Here is a 13,796-nt window from a genome sequence, read left to right as displayed (position 1 = left end):
AATGACTGAGTACCACCCCAGAAATACTGATTTACTTGATCTGAGGTGTGTCCTGACCCTTGGGACTTTTAAACACCTCCCAGGTGGTTCTAATTTGTCTCCAGCAAACCACTATTCTTTCTTCCTTCTGCTCTTTTGTTTAATTATAATAAATGCTCTGACCTTATCCCTGATAAAAATAGCAGTGTGCCTTAATGATTTTGGTTGTTTGAATGCAGCAGTTCTTTAAATGTACAACCAGTGATATGGAACTTAGTGATATTTCTCATTAAATAGAAAATCTTGTCCAAGAAGCTTAAAATGCCATAAAGAGTTTAGGTAAAGAGACAGTGAAGGGCAGATTATGCTAAATATATTGTCGGTTTAAATCTGTACGTGGTGGAAATGCCTTTATTTTCTCTCTGCCATGCTATCCCATATATACTTGGAGATGAGACATCTCCTAAATTTTAGGTGCAAAGCGTTTAGTTTTAATTAGGTAGTAGATTTATTCTGCAGAATTTGATTGTGACAAATGAGATAAAAGCATTACCTGCTGGCAAATCAACCGTAAAGGTTCAGGAACCACAAACTGAACCAAGCCATCTATTTTTCTCCTGCAGGGAAGCTGGCAGCCTGGGCTGATGGAGATTGTATCTGGTGCTGGAGAAGATTGGCTCCCACAGTCAGTGAGAAAGGAGTTTTACTCACCCAGCACCCAGATGAACTTTGGTGAAGAGAGGAGGTGGAGAGGTCAAGGAGCCTTGCTTTTTCACTTGCAATTATGGCACTTCCTTTGGAAATGGTAAGACTATATTTTTAGACTTACACTATTAACTTAAAATCCTAACAGGTCAGGAAGATGGCTTTATGCACATTAAGGCATGCAAAAGATTTATTTTTCCTATCATTTTTCTTCCTCAAATAGTCATTAGGTAGGAATTCTTGCTTTTTGTTAACACCTGTGAGAATATTAACATACCAGAAAACACTTGTTGATTGCGTGTTACAATATGGCGGCACTGAAGTAGATATTTTAAAGGTTAAAAATATGTTAACAGTGGCTTTTTATTCATTCAACTAAGCAATATTTACTTGAATGCATATCATGCATCAGGCTTCTGCTAGGTACTGGAGATTTTAAAAAATTATAATAAAGCAAACCAGAAAAACTAAGTGAGATCGGATCTCCTTTCTTAAGTTGTCCTCAGCCTAAAACCTTGTTGTTTAGGTCAGTGGTTCTCAATCCAGGGTGATTTTGCCCCCCAGAGGACATTTGACAGTTTCCTGCGGAAATATTCAAATACTGCTACTGGGAGGGATGGGGGATGCTATGGAATCTAATAAGTAGAAGCCAGTGATGCTGCTAAACATCCTATAAAATACCATTCAGCCCCCAACAATTGGATTATCAGATCCAAATGTCAATAGTGTCCAAGTTGAGAAATCTGCAAACCCACTGGGCTCTTCCTTAAACAGAGAGCACATTCACCATGTGTGAATTAAACAAAGCAAGCTTTAAAGCCACCTTCTGCCCTCCTTCTACCAGGTAGGTTTCGAATGTTGATGGGTCCCTCCCTAGCTCAGGGGAGAATAAATGTTATTATCATTTATAACATTTATTCTTGTTATACCCCCCGGTCTCTCAGGTGGGGTATGGCGGTGGCACTGTTCAGCAGAAGGTCAGCAATTCTGTCATCAGCCCAGGCCAGAGGCATAACCTGTTAAATAAGTCTGCCCCAGAGAGAGGATGTGAGACTTCTCCTCTTTGTTGGGAGCAGCTAAGCTTCTGTATTCAAGGCCGGTTAAGTGCAAATCATTTCAAACCGTATTACTGAAAGATAATGACAGTCTTATAATTTAAACATAATATTTGCACCTAAATTGAAACTACCATCAAAATTTTGCATTGTTTTGCTTCTGTGTAAGTACCAACTGCAAAGTCTGAAAAAAAGAAGTAACCTTACAATCATGCTGTTCAGTGTAGCTACTAGCCACATGCTGCTGTTTAAATTAGTTGACATTAAATAAAATTTAAAATTTTATTTTTATTCTTCAGTGGCACTAGTCACATTGTAAGTGTCCACTAGCCATGTGACTACTGGCTACTGAATTGGACGGTGTGGGTACAGGACATTTCCATCATCACAGGAAGTTCTGTTGGACAGCATTGTCCTAGAAGGCTCCATTTTGAAGGATCCTTATAAATATGCACAGTTATTTCTAAAAAAAAGGCTTGTTTCCTAGCAGCTGAGGCACTGGGGCACTGCTTTGCATTCTGTCATTACGATTGTCTGTTAGAAAGGCACAGACATGTTCTGCTGGGGGGACCATCTCTCTTCTGACATGGAATTTTTGTGAAGGGTTTATGTAATGGATGTGGGATAATGTGTCAGATGACTGAAAGTATGATTTTCCAGAAGATAAAACAATGTAAAATTCACATAGGTGACTCCTGTAAGACATTTCTGATCTAAGTCAAGTGTGTATTGTTAAATATTAATTCCATTAGAGTATGTCAGCAGGGAATTAAGATATGTGACCCAAATGTATTTCTTTTTAGTAGCTGAGTATAATAGAGAAGTAGAGCTCAGTGGATCTTAACTGAAGAAGAGGTGGGGTAAAGGGGGGAGGGGAGGTTCAGAATATTTGGAAAAGATTCTCCATGTTATTTTAATGTACCTAATCCAGGTTAAGTATAGTTTAGAGATATGGAAAGGATAATTGATTTACCTTTTACTGCTGTATGATTGGGGGAGGGGGAAAGGGTGTGGCTTTTAAAAGTCCCTCCCTTTAGTGGGGCCTAGACATCCACCCCATTCTCTCTTGCTATCTTTCCTTCCAGTGACCCACCTGTCTACCCCTCCCTACCTGGTTATTTAGGATGATCAACTGGCTTTAGAACAATGGCTTTAGGCAGTTTTTTCCGGTATCAAGAGTCTCCAGCAAACTTTTGCAAGCTGTATATCACAATCTATTCTTGGCTGCATTTTTTTGGTCAGTGCCTGAAGTGTTGATATGTGTGCTTACTGATCAAAGCACGCGTCTCATGCACAGAGGATGCATTAGCCAGAGAGGACACTCAGAAGAAATTCAGGAATCCATTTAGTATTGTTGCTCAGGGTGAAAGGCACCCCACTTCCACAGAGAGGTGGTCTATGAGTGTGTGAGAAGGGCTAAAACCGTTCTCCTAAAGGACCTGTTCAAGCCAGGCCCTATGTAATATAATGTGTTGGTGTAACATGAGAAAAAATATATATTTGGTCTTTGTCCCAGTTTCTGGCACAGAGCTCCTAAAACCTTTGGAAATTCCTGAGTGATAAAGTGTCTTTTGCATGCTAATGAGGTGACTAGATAGGGCAGTGCTAAGATAGCTTCAGGATAAGGGTTGGTCACCAGAGGTGCCAACCACCTGATTAGAGGGTTAGAATTGTCAGCTCTGCACTGCCTTCTTCCCCACTCCAGACAGGGGAGAGGGGCTGGAGGTTGAGTTCAATCACCAATGGCCAATGATTTAGTAAATTGTGTCTACGTGGTAATGATGGTTCCGTAAAAACTCTGAAGCAATAAGGCTAAGGGAGCCTCCTGGTTGGTGAGTACATTGACATAATGGGAGGGCGCTTACCCAGAAAGGGCATGGAAGAGCTGTGTCCCCTCCCTGCCCCAATACCTTGCCCTATGCATCACTTCCATTTGGATGTTCCTGAATTGTATCCTTTATGATAAAAGTATAATTGAAAGTAGAGAGCTTTTCTGAGCTCTGTCAGTCATTCTAGCAAACTATTGAACCTGGGGAGAAGTTGTAGAAACCCCCAAATTTGTGGTAGACTGGGCAGAAGTGCAGGTAGCCTAGACACATCATGTACAGCTGGCATCTAAAGAGAGGGCTTCTTATGGAACCGAACCCTTACTGTGTGGGGTCTAGACTAACTCAGAGTAGCTAGTGTCTGAATCAAATTGAATTGTTGCCACCCAGTTGGCTTCAGAGTGAGGCAGGAAAATGGGGTCTGGTAGCAGGAAACATAAGGCCAATTCACACTTTAGCTATGCCAGGAAATACCCTCTCCATAGGATGTACGCTGAGTAAATGACTTTGTCACTTTACTTCATCTCTCCATTTATGTAGGGCATACACCAAGTAACCAGTGGAATCTTCTGGAGGGTATTTAAACTCCCAAAAATTCTGCAACAGGGCCTTTGAGCACCTATGCTCAGGCCAGCTCCCACACTGTGGAGTGTACTTTCATTTTTAATAAATTACTTCATTCCTTCCTTGCTTTATGCATTTTGACCAGTGCTTTGTTCAAGATGCCTAGAACGTGGACACCCTCCACTGGAGGATGAATCACATAATTTGTTGGTATTGGAATGACATAGCTGGGATTAAAATGGTGAACAGGAGTAGACATCTTTCTACTCTCAAAATTTACAAACAGTATGCCAATGAGTTTGTTGGGTTTATTTGGCACTCTGCTGTATATTGTCCTATCACGCCCTCCAAATCTACTCCCCCTGACCCTCATAGAACACAGTAATGGACATTCTTCTTTCTGTCTATAGTTGGGTTTGATCAATGGGGTGTCCTGGGAGGAAATTGAAGGGAGTCAGGTAAGTGAACTCAGGGCATTGATTCACCTCACTCACTCCTTGGAAGCCCACCTGGGGCGATATCTCCTTTCTAGGCAGTCCTCTCAACATGACTTTCTCCTTCCCAGTCTGGCAACTCCTCCTTGTCTCCTTATGCATAAGGGTGGTGTAAGCACTTCAGCTTCTAATCTTTAGTTTTTGCCTGCAAACCCTTGTGGTTCTATTACATCCTGTATACACCCTTGTAAAAAGTTTCTTATTAAATAAACCTTCTTTGAATTATCCTAAGATGAGTGTTCTGTCTCGCTGAGATCCTGACTGATACAAGCATTATCCATTTAAATGTTGGATGTATGCTTGCAAAGTATGTTGAGTTTTGTTTTAGTATATTTGATGCTAAGCCAGCTGTTCAGCTACTTAAGAAGGTGACCCTGGTTTGTAATGATAAAATTGTATTATGGAGTAGGACGTTTATCTTCCTGTTTCCTTTGGCAGGAAAGTATATATTCAATAAGGTACAGAGAAGGGGAGCTAGAACATTAGTTCTGTTTTATAGCATTTAGAATTACAATTTTTGTTGCCAAAATGTTCCTCTTACCCATTATGATTCTGACATTAATACTGTATTCTAGGCTTTGAAGATGCATTAATAGTTTGGGATTTTACCAAGATGATACATGCTGATGAGAGGTTGATAAATGTTGCAAAAAGTCTTTGTTATTAACTGTTTTATTGGTGAGATGGAACAGGATAGTAACACTCAGAAGTTTAACCGTTTTGCCTAAAACATGTTTCCTTTCATGAAAAACATTTGAGTGAGAGACAGCCCAGAAACGAGTTGTGAAGAGAGCACAAAATGCGTGCTTTTATTGTTTGCTTGACAGAGGTGGAGAACCACATCATGAAATTTACATTTGTTATTGATCTTTTTGCCTGAACCCACCCTAGCACCTCCATTAGCATCTATTAGAAGTCAGTTTTTCCAGATGGTGAATTTCTTTTAAAAAGAAATGAACTGTGAGTTTGTAGCCTTTCACAGGAGACTATGAGCCTCCTTTCCTTCTTATTTTGCTTACTAAAGTCATTACTGAAATATAAATTTGGGTGGCTAGATGGGATAATCAAAGCTGGTTTCAACCCGTCTATAATCCGCTGATCTGTACATTAGACGGAAAGCTTTTCTCAGAAGTTGGTACTCGTGTACATCTCAAGAGAATTGGAGAGAGGCTGCCTGCATAGTTGATCACTAACCTTTATAGATAAAAGCAATTTCAAAGACCATCTACCCACTAATGCTATAGATGAGGAGACTGAGACCCTGAGATATTAAAAGACTTACCCAGGAACACAGCTGTATTAGTTTGTCAGGGTTGCCACAACAAAGTATCACAAACTAGGTGACTTAAGCAACAGGACTTTACTGTTTTACAGTTCTGGAGACGGAGCATCCACAGGTCAAGGGGTTGGCACAGGGGTTCCTTCTGAGGGCTGTGAGGAAAGGGTGTGTTCCAGGCCTCTCTCTTTGGCTTGTAGATGGCCATCTTCTCTCTGTGTCTCTTCACATTATCCTCCCTCTTTGCATGTTTGTATTCAAATTTCCTCTTCTTAGAAGGACACCAGTCATATTGGATTAGGGTTTACTCTAATAACCTTATTTCAACTTGATTGCCCCCGTAAAGACCTTCTCTTTCAAAGATCACATTCTGAGTACTGAGGGTTAGGACTTCAACATATGAATTTTATGGTGGACGCAGTCCAACCCCTAAGCACATCAACTGTCTGGAAACTGACTAGAATCTTGGTCCTCTGAGGCTCTTGTTCCTTTTTTTCCTGTTAAATGACTGTGCCTTTTAATATTCTTGTTCCCGTTACTGTAGAGACCATTCCCTCTTTCACAGACCTAAGAGACAAGCGTGTGGTTAAAACATCAACTTTTCTCAGACACATCAAACGATTCCATTTAGGGGAATATAAGGCCAAAGTAAATTTAGAGAAGTTATGATCCTTGTTACTATAACCTGAACATACTCATTCTGGGGATGAAGATAAACAGTGAATTTTTTTTATTATCACATGGCTATTAATGTTGAGCCTTTAGAGTTAGACGTGAAATTCTCTCAGACTTATTTAATGAATACAGTTTATATTATTAAATTGTGATGATAAATGAGTTTGCTCAGTTATTCTCTTCTTTGACTTGACTTTCTCTACCCCTGAAAAACAGTCTTCCAGGGAGAGGAGCTTTCCTTTCTGGAGGTCCTATGGATGAAGCTTTGGCAGGACCGTTGTCAACCCAGGCATTTAATTCTCCTGAAATTATGTTGTCGTTCAGGGATACTTGAAGCATATAAAGTTTAGGAGGCAATGGAATCAGTGCCAGATATTTAGGGATATGTCTGCATACAGGTAGGGAGGCTATTTTTATGTTGTACCAAGTGGTCTTTTCAGGAAGGTGAATCTAGACAAAATAAATAAGTTTTTAATTCATGTCAGGTGACTGAGTTCAATGTAGCCTGTCACCCTCACATCAACCAGAGCTTTGTGGATTAAAGGTTGGAACAGAAGGAAAATAACAGGGTATTAAACTCTCCAGTAATGACTTCATTCTTGCCATTCTCACATGGCCTAAAATGCTTATTTTCAAGGAGGGGAACCTAATGCTGAGAGAAATAACATGATTAGTCCAAGAAAACAGTATACTCTCGCAATGTGCTTCTACCCCGCGTAGCAGCTGTAATGCAGGACTCACGCGCTGTGAGCTAAGTGGCAGTTCTAACTCTCTAGCAGTATTTACTAGGGTATACCTAAGTTTGGGCCTTCCCTACTAAACCAAGTCACAGACTATGTCTCTTGGTGCTTAGAGGTAGTAGGTTTTAGGATGTACACCTGCAATCCTCCTCACCAGCAGTGTCTCCCAAAGCCCATCCCTTAGATGATCAGCCTTTCATATATGTCAAGAAAAAAACTTGATTAAGTGATCAAACACCTTTGGAAAATGCCACATACTGCATCCCTTTCTTAGATACTCATCACACATATCAGAGTACTGACAGCTTTGTAATGTCTGGCAATGAAAAAGCCATTTAACTTTCTTTAACCAGGTGTTTCCAAAAGTTATCTGATCACAGAACCATTTGTTCATGTAACACCCGTAAGCTGCAAGCAACACATTTTGAGAAACCCTGTCTAAATTTTGCAGAAGTTGGGAAAAGATATACATTAACAAAGAATTTAGATCAGGTTTAGAGATGACAGAGCAAGAGATCTGTGGAGAGGTCCATATAGAACAGGTGAGTGGTAATCCTTATCATCTGCCCCCAAACATTCCTTGTGGCTTTTAACAGGAAGGGAATCCTAAGCTGGGCTGGGCAGGCTTTTCCCATTATAGTCTTTCCTCATTGTGGGGGTGTGGATGACTGTGTGAATGTATTTGTGTTTGATCTAGATAGTCAGGTGCTTTAGGAGAGAAAAAGAGCACTGGGCTAACGATCAGAAGGTCTGGTGTGTTTTTGGCCTTTATCATGAACTTGTGATGTGACGTCTCAGCAGTCCCAGTGCTCCACTAGTTAGTGTGGATGCTGTTGTGCCACCTCCATCCATCCGCACCACACAGGCCTTTAGTGTCCAAAGGCCTCTCTGTTCACTTGGGACCTCAACAAATGCTGTCTGAAGGTGAAAAGGAAAAGGAGGATTTGGGGATTTTGTCAGGCTGATGACATAATGTCTGCAGTATTCCGATCACCTCAGGAGGAGCAGAGGGTTTGCTGCAAAGGGCCCTGCTGTTCCTGAGGGAGGTGTGAATGACTGTCTGAGACCCCGTAAAACCATGCAGCATGGCCTGATAGAGCCACTCAGAATGTTTCTAGTTAGATGCTGCTATAACAAAGACCCTTTGTTTTAAAACAAAATAAACCACCTTGAACTTGGTTCAGGAAAAGAATACACTTTTAGGGTAAGACACTTAAGATAAAATTTAAAGAATTTAAACAACCACATCTCAGGAAGGTTCAGAAGCCCGACATTGCAGGCTGCCTTTTTCTCTGTGTCTGTGTCTCAGCTGTAATTCTTGGCAAAGAGAATTGTATAGCCCCAATTACTGGTCAAATGCCCACTCTAGTTCATTTAGCTGTAGCATAGCTAATCAGCTGTGTCTCTCTCATTTTTCCTGTTAGAATCCCAATTTGTTCAGGAGAGTGTGACAATAGCTTGATATCAGGGAAGACAGATCCCACTCCAGTCCCAGAGGATGAATTTTGATCATCTAAACCGGTCATAGTAATCCCATTTCTCTTTATCAGTAATTGGTTGAGGGTGGCATTGTGACCTAGTTCTAATGTAGGAGATATAAATAGAAGTTAGTTGGATATGATTGTGGGAAAGCTTTTGTCTTTCTTATTAAAAGGAACAACAGATTTACTGGGCATGGCTTTTTCTCCTTCTCTGGAATTCAGGTGTGATGCCTGGTGATTCAGCAGCCGTCTTGTAATCATGATGTGACAGTAGGAGAGGAAAGCTGTGTGCTAAGAATAGAAAGCACAAAGGAGAAACAGCCAAGGTCCCTGTATGGTTGAACTGCTGCACTGACACTGGACAGCATACCTCCTGATTTGTTCTTATTTGAGAAAAATGATAACCTATTTGTTGACATCACAGCGTACTTTAATAGGTTGTTGTTATTGTTGTCTTTACCTGCAACCAAAAACATTCCTAAATGAGAAAATTATATAGTAAAAACATGGGTGCCAGGAGCCAATTCCTATGGCTCAGAGGATGATTCTCAGATCTTTTATGGGACAGAAGAAGAGGAGATGGCACCTACCATGGTTAGCTATTCAAAAGTATCTACCAAAGCAACCCCAAAGTCTTGAAATCTCACCACTGCTTTAGAGCATAGAGAGAGAAACCCTGTTCTTTCCACTGCACACCTGTCTTAGATACAATTAACTAACTCATTCTACTGATTTTTACTACTCCCCATTATCTGCTTGACATTTTTCTAGGTCCTGAGGATTGATTGGTGAAGACAGAGAGAATCTTGGCTCCGACTGAGCTCACATTCTAAAAGAGAAAATGGAAAATAACCATGAAAAACAAATGAATGGGATCACTTCAGATATCGGAAAGGTCTGTAAGTAATAGAAAACAGCATGTTATGATAGAGGATTGGGGAGGCTGTGTCCATGGAAGGCCTAGGAAAGTGATATTTCAATTGAAACTTGAGTTGCAGAAGGCAGCCAGCTGTGCAAGGCTGAGGACCATGCGTTTCAGGAGGGAATTGTGAAGCCAGGCATGAACATGGCCTGCTGAAGACCCAGAATGAACTGTTAGTGGTGCCCACTGCACAGGGCCTGGGGAAGCTACCCATGCTCATCTCCTGGTAACGTGCCAGCAACTCAGCCCACTGGCATCATGATGAATCTCGATGCTGCTGACTGGGCTTCTTGTTGCATAGGTGAACTGTCCCATCATCTGCTTGAGGCTGGCAGAGCTCAGGGGGTCAGACCACTGGGAGTGATCTATGTAGTGGAATCTCTGACCAGAGTGACGGATTCCCTCATGTTCTTTCCTTTTGAGAATGGATTCATTATTCCAAGCTGCAGCTCCTATGCTCTCCAGAGGACTAGCTTCCCTTGGAATGCGGTCAGCCCTGCTCTGGAGGGACTGGGAGGGCATTCAGCTAGCACACAGCTGCCACAGGACCACGCTCCAGTTACCCCTTCAAGTTATGACTGCCCCTGTTGACATTGTCTAGTGCTTGAGAGTCCCCTCTGTAGAGACCTTGCAGAGAGTCAGGAAGCCTGCTAGGGCCCTGTGATGGTCATACCTGACATCAGTTTCAAGCGATACTTATCAGTGAAGCAGTCATATGAGATCACAAGGCTAGAAGCTCCTTCCAAGCTCACAATGTCCTGCATTCCTCATGGGTCTGGCCTAACCCAGAACAAAAGTGTCAGCATGCTACCACCCCCTTCTAACAAGTTGCCTATGAAATGGAATATCCACCCAGCTCTGGTAGACAATCCAGTGTTCTTTTTCTCTAACACTTGAACTTGCCGGCCATTGGAATCACTGTAATTATATTAGATGTTAGATTTCCTGTGTGAGTGGTGGGATGTGAGGAATGTGATTGCTCACCTTAGAAGAGTAAAGTTGCCTAGAAGTGCCCGACCTGCCATTTAGAAACCCTGGGTTTGGTTTTCCTACACCTGGAACACAAAACTACAAAATACCAAAGTTGGAGGCAAACTTGGTAATTAATATCCAACCTCTTACAGATGGAAAAAAAAAGGAGCATGACCTGACCAAGGTTAATAATAATACTACAAAGGAAGGCTCTTTGGGATTCCCATGTCCCTGTAATAGGTGTTAGAATTTGGTGGTAATGTGCTCTTTGACTTACAGAACAAAGAAAAAAAAAACCTTGCATGTCAACGATGTGTGCCATCAAAGTTCTCCATGCCTCTGCATGCCTCTGTGTGGTTTGGTTCTCACCATCCAGTGTAGTGGGCATTATTTTTCTCATTTTACACATAAGGAAAACGAGGCCCAGAAAGGTTAAGTCCATTCAGTTAGTAGGTGGCAATCCTGAACTCAAGCTTCAATCTTCTGCCTCTTATTCAATAGCATTTCCAAGTCCTTCTCCACTTTGAGAGCACAGCAGGAAATTAGCTATAACTTAGGGCAAGATATATAGCCCTGAAAAGTCTCTGCTTTATTCGGGAAGCAGATATTGTGGATTACTAGAAAATCTAAAGAAAGGATTCTGATTTTTAGTGACAGTACCCTCACCTTCATTGGCATGTAAACACTTCCCTCTTGGAACCACCGTAGCTGGAGCAGGGGCCTCACGGCTGCTAACATAACAGTTCTGTCATCTCAGCAGCTGCTCCTCCTTGTCTTAAATACCAACTCCCAGGCACGGTGTGGCTCTGAAAAGCTCAAGCTGTTAGAATCCAGTGGCTACTCCAATTCTGATTCTGTCGCTTTAGATGACCTGAGCTACATTATTTAAACTTCCTATGTCTCAGTTTTTCCATCTATAAAAGGGGCTAGTTATAGTACCTTCCTGAGAAGGTGAAGACTAAATGAGGTTAAAAAAATTTAAAAAACTTAGGAGAGTAAAGTGCTCAATAAATATTAATTGTTGCTGCTGCTTTTGCTCTTGAAACAAGGAATTCTGTCACAGAGCTGAGTTTTCACCAGAAGTACAAAAGGAATATGTTCATAGTTCATGGACACAGTGGGCATGCCAGGGTAAGAGGTGTCCAAAAGATAGAATCACATACAGTTTATTTCTTAACCCTGGGGAATGATTGCTCTGGACCTTATACTACAAGGCTTGTCTTCATTTTCTGCCAGTATCACCCCTCTGACCCCACCCCTGTCAACAAAGCAGAAGGCTTTAACTCACCCACTTGAAAAGCTAAAGCTGACCTGGATGTTATGATTATGTATTTATTTAGTCTAAAAGAAGGAACAGAAATAAGAGCCTTTTATATAACTCAAAGAGTGTAAAGGAGCCAATGATAAAAACCATTGCCCTGAACTTTTCCAAAGCCCCATAAATCTCTCTTGTTATGATTCTCCAGTTGTTGCCAAGGTATCATTTGTCTTGTTTTTGTCCTCAGATAGACTAAAACAAACCTTAACAAACTTCCTCCTGTCGGTTTGTGTATCTGTGATCAAAGGCTATAAAAATGCTGCTATTTCCAGTTACTCCCATCATCTAAAACCCACCTGATGCTTGTCGTGTGGTTTCTCAGCAATATTCTGATTTTAATTTGATGGCTTTTTGTGTTAGTCTGTTTCCCTTTCAAAGCTGTTTTTTCCTCCCTTCCCTCCCCTCTGTGTTTCTTTCTCTCTCTGCTGATATTTTTGGCATGTTTAGATCATCTTTCCACTGACCTTTCAGTGGCTTAGCATTTTGTTGCAATGCAAAGTGAAGTTGGGAAACAGAGCCAAGTAACAAACTGTGAAGTAACAGCTCAGCCTTCACAAAGCAAATGTGCTTTGTGCTCTTTCTTGCCAGAGCAGATGTGGCCTCGGTGGACTGTGGGGAGCCTCATCTCTCAGGTAAAAATAAATTACCAAGATGAGGCCCAAATGATGCAAATCCTTTCATTTGCAAACAGATCATGAACTGAGACTCATGCGGAAGGAAGACAAGACTGAGAATCAGTTAGGATCCCACCCTCAGCTTAGACCAGAATACTCTGCCAATCAGCTCTCTGGCCGCAGGTGAGTGACTTTAAAAAATGTCAAATGTGCCAATGTGTAAAATGAACTCACGTGGGTCATGGACACAGGTGACACAGGAAGTTAATCAACAAAAAAAAGTAGAATGAAATCACAAAACTCTGTGACCTACCACCCAGTCTCAGGCAATCCTAACATTTTGATGGGTTTGCTTTAGACATAAAGTTCTTTGCAGACATCTTAATTCCCTTTCTTTTTCTTCCATCCCGGAGATAAACACTATCTTGCACGCACATGCTTTCAGTCTTTTTTTGCATGCACATGCATCTTTCCACAATATGTACTGTCATTTTGCATGTTTAAAAATTTTAAATAAATGGAAACATACCACACATATTCTACCACTTGCTTGTTATCTAATTTAACATTCGATTTCAACAATTTAGCTCTAGTTCATTCATTTGAACTGCTTTGTTTCAGGAACAGACCACTATATGGTTGTCTGTTTTCTGTTGGTGAACACTTAGATTGCTTCTAATTTTTCACCATTATGAACAATGCTTCAATGATTGTTCTTGTACATTTCCTTGTCCTAACATGCAAAAGCTTCTCTACAATAGCATTTTTCAAAATGTTTTGTCCACATAGCTACCTGGAAACCCAGCGCATGCCTGTGCTACATTTATGTATGTGTATGCATATATGGAACAAAAGTTTCTCAGAATATTTACATTTATTTTCTACTTAATTCTAATTTTGTTTATTTATTTTATTTTATTCTGAGATGGAGTCTCTCTCTGTTGCTCAGGCTGGAATGCAGTGGGGCAATCAGCTCACTGTAACCTCCGCCTCCCGGTTCAAGCCGTTCTCCTACCTCAGCCTCCTGAGTAACTGGGATTACAGGCATGTGCCACCACGCCCAGCTAATTTTTGTGTTTTTAGTAGAGATGGGATTTTACCATGTTGGCTAGTCTGGTCTTGAACTCGTGACCATAAGTGATCCTCCTGCCTTGGTCTCCCAAAGAGGTGTCAGC

The 13,796-nt window shown here is 41.2% G+C and overlaps 1 long non-coding RNA gene across 1 annotated transcript in view; it reads left to right on the top strand.

Moving 5' to 3' along the window:
* The window catches only part of LOC108281420, a 20,650-nt gene extending 7,065 nt beyond the window's left edge, over positions 1 to 13,585 (top strand). The window contains exons 2-5 of the long non-coding RNA XR_005195236.1: positions 603 to 784; positions 9,567 to 9,690; positions 12,699 to 12,804; positions 13,547 to 13,585. This is a non-coding gene — a long non-coding RNA (uncharacterized LOC108281420). The remainder of the gene's footprint in view (positions 1 to 602; positions 785 to 9,566; positions 9,691 to 12,698; positions 12,805 to 13,546) is intronic.
* The last annotated feature ends 211 nt before the right edge of the window (positions 13,586 to 13,796 follow it).

This window comes from Cebus imitator, unplaced genomic scaffold, assembly GCF_001604975.1.
Source record: "Cebus imitator isolate Cc_AM_T3 unplaced genomic scaffold, Cebus_imitator-1.0 Scaffold227, whole genome shotgun sequence".
Lineage (NCBI taxonomy): Eukaryota > Metazoa > Chordata > Mammalia > Primates > Cebidae > Cebus > Cebus imitator.
This window is presented reverse-complemented; position numbering and strand designations above follow the sequence as displayed.